Source organism: Elaeis guineensis, chromosome 2 (genome assembly GCF_000442705.2).
Source record: "Elaeis guineensis isolate ETL-2024a chromosome 2, EG11, whole genome shotgun sequence".
Taxonomy (NCBI): Eukaryota; Viridiplantae; Streptophyta; class Magnoliopsida; order Arecales; family Arecaceae; genus Elaeis; species Elaeis guineensis.
The window spans coordinates 122,802,720-122,813,532 of NC_025994.2; the positions used below are offsets into that span (position 1 = coordinate 122,802,720).

Below are 10,813 nucleotides of genomic sequence, written 5' to 3' on the forward strand. Positions count from 1 at the left end.
CCAACTGTACCAGTGAGTTAATTCTTTCCCTCTTGTGTAGACCCCATACTTGGGTTTAGGACCGCTTGCAAAGGCCACAGCAACGGGGGCAGAGAAAGCTCACCTTCCAAGGACACACCGATGGGGTCTTAAAAATTATTAAAACAAAAGAACCAAACTGGATTCGGCCCACCCATGCAGACCTCCATCACCACTTTAAAATTATTGTCCATTGGGTTGAGACCCCCACTCCAATTCGAGATCGACATCTCTCTCTCTCTCTCTCTCTCTCGACTCACATACACATCAAACCTTAGTGGTACAACGCTCCATCTCTCTCATTTTTTTTCCTTGGCTGGTTTTCTGGCCTTTTTTCCTTCTTCCTCGTTCTTTCTGTTCAGGCTCTACAATGGCCGCTTTACTTCTCCTTGTGCTTCTTCTGGCCATAAGTGGTGGTTCTGGTAAGCTTCAGACTTTTCTATATATTCTTTTGTTCCTTTTTTTCTTTTTAATGTTCAACCATACAGCCTTATAAAAATGTTTAAGAAAGTGGTTGATTTCCCCATTTCTATTTTCTGTTTCTATATTTTTTTTTCTGGGAATGCGATTTGCTAGATGCACTAAGATTGTTGGTTTTAGTCATGTCCACGCCTCAAAGTCCATCAGTTTTTCCAATTCAACTTGCCTCATTTAGTGGTTCTGGTGCTTTTTTCCCCTTTAGTCATGCCTCATGGTGAAACTTACCTGCATAGATCTATAATGGTAAGCGCCATCTGTGCCTTGGAATGACCTTCATGTCTTTCCTTTCCTTCTTGTTTATTCTTTTGTTTGATAGACAGATATAGTGTGTTATCCCTGTGCCAGTGGATCTAGAAGCAAAGAATCACTAATTACTAGTGGAGTGAGAGTTTTTATTTTTTATCTTAGATCCATTCCCCCCTGAAGGTTATGTGAGGGTTGATTCCGCTTATGTTCATTAATACTGATTTGGTAGATGGAGTGAAAGTTTTTTCTTCATGAAAAAAATGATTTGTTAGAGGGTGTCAAAGTTTTTTCTTTCATTTTGCTGTAGAAGAATGAGAAGTTCTAAGATGATTCTTTAGCAGGCAAAGATGATCTAAAACAACAATTTGATCACCAATTTTTAGGCTATCTATGCCTTTTATTTCTTTTTTTTTCACCAAAGAAGTGTTGGTTTCTCTTATGATGACTGAAAACAGATGTGATAGATGAACTGAAAAGATGTTTTTTCTCATTTTGCTTTTTTTTTTTTTGATTTTTTGGTTGGAAGATGCTGCTTGGTGTGTTGTAAGTCTGATCAGAGCGACCCTGCTTTACAAAAGACCATAGACTATGCTTGTGGAGCTGGGGCTGACTGCACCGCTATCCTCCAGAATGGGGCATGCTATAATCCTAACACAGTGCTTGCACACTGCTCTTATGCTGCCAATAGCTACTACCAGAGGAAAGGCCAGGCTGATGGGTCCTGTGACTTCTCTGGCACTGCCACCCTCACCAACTCAGACCCTGGTAAGTCTCTTCAAAAAAATTATTTCACCTTCACCCTTGGAACCAAGGGAAATTTTAGTACAAAGAGCAACTCGAGCATTTCTAATTATCTTTTTCATTTTTACTTCTTGTAGGTGGAAATGGTTGCACTTATCCTGCAACTACCAGGTAATTTTCTTCATCAAAACCTTAGTTCCTTTTTTCCTTTAAAGAATCTTTTAGTAATTAGCATGTTGTTGCTTCCTGTAAGGATTTGCTGGAAGGCTTTAACTAGAATCCTTTATAATGTCAAGGGAATGATGACCTTTGCTAATAGGTTCCTACCCTTCTCTTTGGCCTAAAAGTCCACTTTTATGATGTAGGAATGAATAATGGCTCTGAATGGAAGTATAATTATTTTCCATCTTTGATCTGCCAAGCATTCCTCCCCTGCATTTTGATTTTGCATGATTTCTCTGGAACTTTGTTTGTGTCTGGGGTGATCTCTTTCTCCATTAACATGAGAATAATAGCCCAAATCTTAAAGGACTAATTTATCTTGCATCAAACTCATCTTATTGCAAGTATTTAGATCTAAACTTAGTTCTCTTCCACTTCTTTTTGTTTTCCCTTTGCTCCAGTGCTGCAGGAACCTCAAGCACTCCTACCGGCACAAACACCGCAGGCTCATCTACTACAACTGGTACCACCTCCTCAACTGGGACCGGGGAGGAGTGCTGGGACTAGGTCCCACAGGCACAAGCAGCATGGATGGCAATGATGGTGGCTTGCTTCCAAAGGCTAAAATGGCCTCACTCCTCTCAGCCATCCTCCTCTCTGTTCTTGCTTTCTTGAGGATTTGATTCGTTTATACCAGTGCTCTTTTGGTTGGGTGGTGGATTGGGGTATCCATCTAGACATATTCCCCACACTAAGCTTGCTGTTTAGTCTCTGGAAGGGCTTTTGATATCTTTTGGGGTGTAGATTGGTGGGATGGAAGTCTCTTTCTTTTATGGAGCTTTGTCCTTGTATTTCTTTTTGTAAATCTAGGGAGGTACTAATTTGTTTATTTTTGGGAATGGTTTCATTTAATTTTTAGGCATATCTGTGTGTGAGTTGTCATGCATCATGAAGCTAGGATCAGAATATTTTGGATGTCTCTTGTCCTTCTTTAGGTTTGGCCACAAGAAAGAATGAAAGCTAAACAATATAATTATAAAATAACAAACTAATAATAGTTAGTGCTGAGGCACCGACACATTGGAGTAGAAAAGAGGTGTGCTGTCTATGATAAATAATCTATGAAATGTTGGTCTAGATCATCTGCTCTGGTGGGTTAAACTTCCTCCACTTCTCTATGTAATTTATGGTATTTCTTAAAGGACAATTTGGCAAGGGCATATGCTTATTGATCCATCAAGCAGGTAGGCAACTTTTGGGATTCTACTTTGCCATGATATCTTTAATTTATGTGCAGCAGGGATAAAAGCCTTTCCATTTTGGTACATTTGTTTCTCTTAAATTATGAGACAGAATTAAAAATGGGTAAATTTGTAATTGAAGAGGTTAGAGGGGTGAGGCTGAGTTGTGACAAGAATCAAGGTCACACTCCATTCAAGGAGCACATAACTAGCTGTCAGCACCTTGTGACGCACGGTTGTTGGATGGTTGTGATCCCACCTAAATATTTTTATTGCCCCACCAAGCACACGTTTGGATATGCATGCATATATCCACAAAGCACGCACGTGCGCATATACATGCTTCACACACACACATATATATATATACATAGACACACATATATATTCATACATATATTACATATGTATGTATGTGTGTGTTTTTAATACTCAAAAATATATAATTTTTTCTTTTTCTTTTCTTCCTCTTTTGTGTATGTTTTTAATATTTAAAAATACATAATTCTCTGAAACTATTATCGAGAGGATGTTCTCTTTATTAAATATATATATATATATATATCTCTCTCTCCCACCTCCCTGTGTGTGTTTTTAATACTCAAAAATACATAATTCTCTGAATCTGCCGTTGGAAGGATGTTCTCTTTATTTAAAAAAAAAAAGTGTAATTAAAGAATTGAATGCCCAGGGCCTCACATGCTGCCGACAAAACTAATGTGGAGTGGGTATCATAGAATGTCATGTGTGGTGTGCTTCGTAATTTGTTATATTTTTTTATATTAATTTAAAAATTAAATTTAAAAATTAAATTTTTTTTTTACTGAAAGAGTCATTTGCTTTGTACTTAAAAAAAATCATTCTCTTTGTTTCTTATTTTTGACATAAAATTTTTATTGATACATAATATATGATCATATAATACACATTAAATAAATTAATCATCAAGCAAGTCTCAATATACACTTTCAAATAAATTGATATATAATTTTTAAAATATAAAATTTACTAATATGTTGTATATGATCAAATGATACATAATAGATTAATCATTTAGCAATCCAATACATATCTTCAAATAAAATGATACACAATTTGCACAATATTATATTTACTAGTACATACTATATGGCTTAGTGATAAATACTCATCGACTTTCTAATACATATCACAAATTTTTTTGATATACACCTGATAGTGATCCAATACATATCTCTATATAAATTGATATATAATTTTTAGAATATAAAGTTCATCACTATATAGTATGTGGCTAGATGATATACACTTAGCAAATTAGTTATCTAGCAATCAAATACACACTTTCAAGCAAATTGATACACAGTTTTCAGAAAATAAAATCATCAGTATATACTAAAATGATATAATGATATACACTTATGGACTTTTTATATATATTGTAAGATTTTTTGATATATACCTAGCAATAGGAATGATAATGGTCGAATATGGATCGGAACGGTCGATACCCATAACTACTCCATAAGTAAAAATCTCATATCCATATCTACTATATATCTATCTTGGATCGGATCAAGTAGAGATCCGGATCGGATCGTATAGATAAGAGAGATTGATCGGATTGGATACATGTAAACAATATAAAATCATTATAATTTTGAAAGGAGGATATATATTAAGATTATATTATGTCAAATGTGGATCAGGACATATCTGTATCCTATTTGAATCCACTTCGAATATTTTTTTGTAGAACACATACCCACTTCGGGTTCTAATCAGATCGGATAAAATCTGTCCCATTCTGATCGAATACCAAGTGAATCGGCTAAAATTATCATTCCTACCTAATAATGATTTAATATATACCTCTAAATAAATCAATACACAGTTTTTCGAATATGCTTTTATTTAGAGATATATATTAAAATTTTGCATCAATTTATTTGAATATATATATTGGATTACTAGATAAATAATTTGCTAAGTATGTATTATATGACCGCATATTGTATATTGACGAACTTCATATTGTAAACTGTGTATCGATTTATTTAGAGGTATATTGACTTGTTTGATGATTGATTTATTTAATATATACGATATAATCATGTAGTATGTATTGATAAAAATATATATTTAAAATGAGAAAATAGTAGAATGATTTTTTTTTATCAATAAATTGATGTGTTTGATAGTAAAAAAAAAATTTGATTTTTAAATTTATTTTATAAATTAATATTAAAAATATACAATTTATTCTATATAATGTTCTATAGCGTCCGTCCCATATGATTTTTATTTCATGCCCACATCCAGCTGTACCGCACCGTGACTATTGAATAATAATAGTAGGTCCAGTGGCTCCTCCAGTCGGTACGAGTGACTAAAGAAAGGCCTTTGACTTGAATTTGGCGCAAATCTTCCAAAGAAAAAGGGTTTGGCCAAGGTCGTCCTGTGTCAGATCCTAGTCATCTGCCTCTGTCCCTTTTCACTTGACAGACTTCAATTAATGGGGTTAACACTTATCAACAGTGGTACACCATGTGGGTTATATAAGATCATTTTATTATAGCCATCCATCTTTTGAGTACTTTATAATATTTATAATATAAACCATATAGAGGATCTGTGCCCGCATCCTTGATTGTCGTAATGGCATGATCTGTTTTTTTTTTTTTTTCGATAAAAGAGGCAGCCCGGACGCATATTATATATAAATAATATAGGAGGATTACAATGTACTAGTCCAGTAGCAATTACTACCAAAAGAACAGATCCAGTAGCCAGCTGCCACAGCCATAACAAAAAATATAAGGATCCCAAATGACAGAACCTGAAACAAAGGTTGTAGGTATAAATTCTTCCTCAGCGAAGAGTACATACAAAATCTGATAGTTATGACAACCATGCTAAGTGGGTATAAATTAGAACATTTAGACTTCAAATGATGGAGTGGAGAGCATAACTTCCTATAACAAGCGAACCTACTCCATGACCTGTAAAAGCTATGCACAGCAGCTAACCCAGGAAAATTGATGAAATATAGATAACAGCTTGGGGATGTAGTGTGAGATGTAGAGATGAAGGCAGTCCACATTCCTTCCCAAAGCATATATATATATATATATATATATATATATATATATATATATATTATATATATATATCAGTGGCAAATAATTGGAGAAGACAACTGCTGAAAGCCTATAGCGTGAAAAAGACAAAAAATCTGAACCGTATATAGCTATAGTACAAAGGCATTTGAGCATGTATATTTTGATAGTGCAGTCCCAATTTTAAAAGCTGGTTTGTAGGATAACAGTAGTATGAGCGAAAAAAAATCCAAGTCTTTCCTATTGGAAGCATGGCGATATTAAAGGACCATCCTCATCGGTAATATTTAGCTGCAAAAAATCATTTGGGTCACGTGAATAATAGTAACTTGAAGCCTCAATTATAAAAGAAAATCTGAATGTGCACCGATTCCCATCAGTAGCAGCATTCATCAATGCACGACCTGTTTACCGCATAGAACCATTTTATAATTCTTTTAAGCCAAGAAGTTGACATGCAAAACCCTTGATCTTGAGGCCACTTGCACTCTGATGATCAAGGGTAAATTTACAAGCACATGTAGACAGAAATCATCGATGCATCAAACACATCAGGATAAATTTATAATCAGATTAGATTATTTATTTAATATAATGGTTAGGTACAGATTTGGATTTTTAATCCATTTAATGAACACGTCGGGTTCGAATTGATAGATTTTTGATATATGTTGTATCCAATCTGACCTATATCTTGTTTGACCTAATTCCATTACCATCTCTATTTCAGAGAAATTGCTCTCCTTCTTTTTACCCTCTAAATCCCTCCATGCCAAGTTCATTTTAGGTCATTTTAGGTACTTTTGTGGGATTGGTTTTGTCCTCATTTTCCGAGCTAAATCTATTTAGAACTTCTATTATAATAAACATCCATTTGTACATGTGTATAAATATCCCATGATTCTCATCATATATTGAAAATTTTCTTACTCTTCCCACTCCAGCATGGGATCAGAAATGATGGACTTAGCCTCTTATTATATCATATTTTTCTTATAATATGTCTCGATCTCACTAACTCAACCTCTGCAGCAAGAAGAGAAATATACCATCAACAACGGTTAGCTCGATTAGTGCCTCTCTCCTAAAGGCTTACCCTTGAAAGAGATCTAGATTCAAATTGTTTCTATTGATTATTGCTCAATGAGAGCCATTGAGACTCCATTGTTGAATCGCTTTATGATTTTAAAAAGAATGAAAAATAAAGTAATCCTCACCCATCCTCTTTCACATTTTTCCTCTTGCACATCTAGAAGTATTTCCTCCATAAACATGACATAACTCACTCTTCAATTGAGGATTGATACCTATCAAATTTGAACTTCCACCCTTTGTCTTACATGGCAAGGAGTATTTATGGGTGGCAAGTGACTTGATCAATTTAAGCTCAACTTAAAAAAAGCTGATTTTAGACTCAATTTGAAGTTAAACAGACCCGACTTAAACTAGTGACCTTGATTCGAAATTAATTTCAAATCGAGCCACAAATAAAGCCACCTTGATTAGGTTTAGCTTGTTCGAGCTTAAAAAATGTATGTTATATGTTGAAGTTTAGATGCAACCGTTAGCTTTAGATCTAATGATCTATGGCATTGGAATCATTTCAAGCTGGAATGCTTGTTTAAGTTGCGAATTCAAGAAATATAATCTTAAATTTGAATCAAGCTTGGAAGCTTAAATTAAACAGGGTTTTATTCAATCTTAATTTGATTTCTAGCTCAATTTAGAATTTTCAAACTGATCAATTAGACTCATGTTCAAATTTATTTGAATATAAACTTAAATTAATATCTAACCAAGTTAAACAAGACCAAGCTTAATCAAATCAGGCCCGATGCTTGGCTTCGTTACACTCCGAAACTCATAGCATACATACTAAAGTTCCAAGGTTACAACCATGAGTAAAACTCCAGTGTATCTTATTTGCCATTCTTATTTCCTTGTATTTCCTTATTCTCATTCAATAAAAGCTAGATGGTTAATACCTCCCTTTTTTTTTTAAAAAAAAAATAGTAATGCAATGGAATAAAAATATAAAATGGTGCAGTGAATTATTTTTTGAAAAAATTACACAGACACCCCCTCAAGTTTACCTCAATTTCACTTACACCCCCTCAAGTTTAAAACATCTCAATTAAACCCTCCAAATTATCAAAGTGTATCAATGTGCCCCTTCTGTATATTTGAGTGATAACGCCGTTATGTTACCCTTCGAAAAGATAAAAATTGCCCATCCCTCTCTTCAAGATCAGTTATGATGCAGACCCTCCCTATTTCAACATTCGTTGTTTAGCATCCCTTGCTTCTGACGATTATACTCTAGTGAGATTCCGACGATGATCTCTATCCCACTCTCCATTTCAGTCGAGCTGTGTCTCATCCCTCGTGCACGAGCATGACAGCCTCTTGAATACCTTATTTCTGTCCATGGATGAGTCCTACGTCTTCTTTTGTCAATAATGTATCTTTTAACAAATTATTTTTCATATAAAATCATGATTATGGTGATTATTCTATTGATGTATGTCTCTTTAGTGGTCGATCGATAGTTTTAGAGTTTTATGGTCGTAAATCGATACTTTTAGAATTTGTTTCTCTGATTTTTGTGGTCCCTCTATCCTTGCATATTTTGTGGTCCTATTTTTGATATGTGTAAGCATGACAAATGGGATCCATGGGAAGCCTTCCATAGTCAAATGTCATTTCCTTTTCAGAAATGTTTCAGTTTAGCCAAGCAGTATTTTTTAATGTCCTATATCTCTTGTTCATTGATACTCAATTTAAGCCTTGATTTGGCTTCAAGTTATGCTAAAGCATAATTTAAGCCTTGGTTTGAAAGCATTACATAATCTGTATATACTGTGCTCCTATATTTTTTCATGTTCTGTGTCTCTTGTTCGTTGTGCAGGAAGAGGCTTTGACTTATTTGCCGTACAAATCTACTATCATAGATCTTTCAAATACCATCCAACTATTAGAAAATCGGATAGGCAGCATGTGTAAATTTCAAAACTTTTAAAATACGCAGCGAAAAATAAAATGGGTTAAATCCTTTAACCACGAATGTAAGAGATCAAATCTAATCCTACCAAAATCCAGGAGAAAATACATATATACAATCAAAAATTTAGAAATAAATATGAGATCAGATCTCATTATCTTGGTGTAGATAGATATTCACCGCTTCTGATGATCATGGATTGGTAGACGCTCGAGCCGCACATGTGTCCGGCCTCTACGGTATCCATCAGAATCAATCTCGAACTAATTTCTCTTCGTAGAAGACTCTTCTTTCCAATAAGAATCTTAGCCTTGAGTACTTTGATCAACACCTTGATTTGGACTGCACGATCAACTTCTTGATCAGCAGCCTTCTTCTTCTTCTCCTCGATCTTCACTCTTGAAGATAAAGTAGCACTTCTTGGCATATGGAAAAAGAAGATGCCCAACTTTTGGGTGTGGAAGAGAAGAGAGGGAGGAGAGGAGGCATGGGGAAGGGAAAGAAAGAGATTTTTCATCAAAAATTAATTATCTAGAAATCCTAGAGACATACCCTTTATATAGGCACTATCCTGACACATAATAGGAACTCAATTATCTTAAAAAAATAGATCCTTATCTCATCAGAATCTTCTATCCTTTAAATTTGATTTATTTCAATTAAAATTAAATATAAATGGTATATGATCAGCCCCTTTAAGCATGTACAAGAGATGCCCTAGAAATATATGTCAGGTAGTTGAGGCGCCAACTCTTGGCACCCCACAATAGGGTTTCTATCCAAATAAGCATGGGGCATGGCCCCACCTCTCTCTCCTCCACGCCATGCCACATAAGAGGGGCGGGCTCCTTTAGGATTTGGCACCCAATTTCTGCCAAAAGAGAAGGAAGGTGCCACCCAATTTTTCATCTATTCCACATGCTCACTTAGAGATAATTAGGAGATTAAGAAGAGATAATGTTAGGATAATTATGCCAACTAATTGACTTAATCAAATCCTCTTGGGCTCATAATTAAGAGTATAATTAAATCCAAATGAATTTAGGTTAGGTTTAAGACTATAGACTTGATCAAATCAAAGTTCTGAGAAGAATTAGGTTTAACCGTGTGCTAGCATGGTTCTCATAAACCTAATAGGATTCTAATAAATCCTAATCCAATTAAAACTTCATAAATTCAATTAGCAAATTCAAGATTAAATCTGTTAATATGTGACCCCATAGGTTCCATTCTATCTGATCGTGAGATATATTATGACCTCCATCACAATATCATCGAAACTCTTTTCGATAGATTGAAATATTTTCAATTCTATCCTTCGAGGGCCATCGATCATCAAAACGATGTTTGATGAGTCTCATAATCTATCAGTGACACCTAACAATATGTAATGGCAACCCAGTAGAATGAAAGTTTGAATCCCTAAGTGTAGTTGTCGTATGATTCAGTCCTTCTATCTTGAGTTCTAACTTGACGGAGGTCATGGAGAACTCGTCAGACCTCATCGTCAGTCATATGTAAGATTAGCTCGACTTGAGTTCATTTGTGAATCTCATGAAATTTTTTTTTCAGTATTCACACTTGTTTCGGTCAAAGATTTTTTGAACTCAGTCTTGCAAATCGCATAAGATTTTTTCTTTCTATCAAGGTCGATAGATTCCATCTAGGTGCATCCTACTCCAAACAGCGAATTTGAACCTACTGAAGCCAACATACACAACAAGGATCCGAATGGCTAGGAATCAAGAAAACATGCAGTCAAATCCAGTAGCCTTACTGTGAATAGCCAATGGCACCACAGGTCAAAAAACCACTCACACCACTGC

General features: G+C 34.8%; 1 pseudogene; it reads left to right on the top strand.

Moving 5' to 3' along the window:
• The first annotated feature begins 388 nt into the window (after positions 1-388).
• Positions 389-2,878, top strand: LOC140855396 (PLASMODESMATA CALLOSE-BINDING PROTEIN 1-like; annotated as a pseudogene).
• The last annotated feature ends 7,935 nt before the right edge of the window (positions 2,879-10,813 follow it).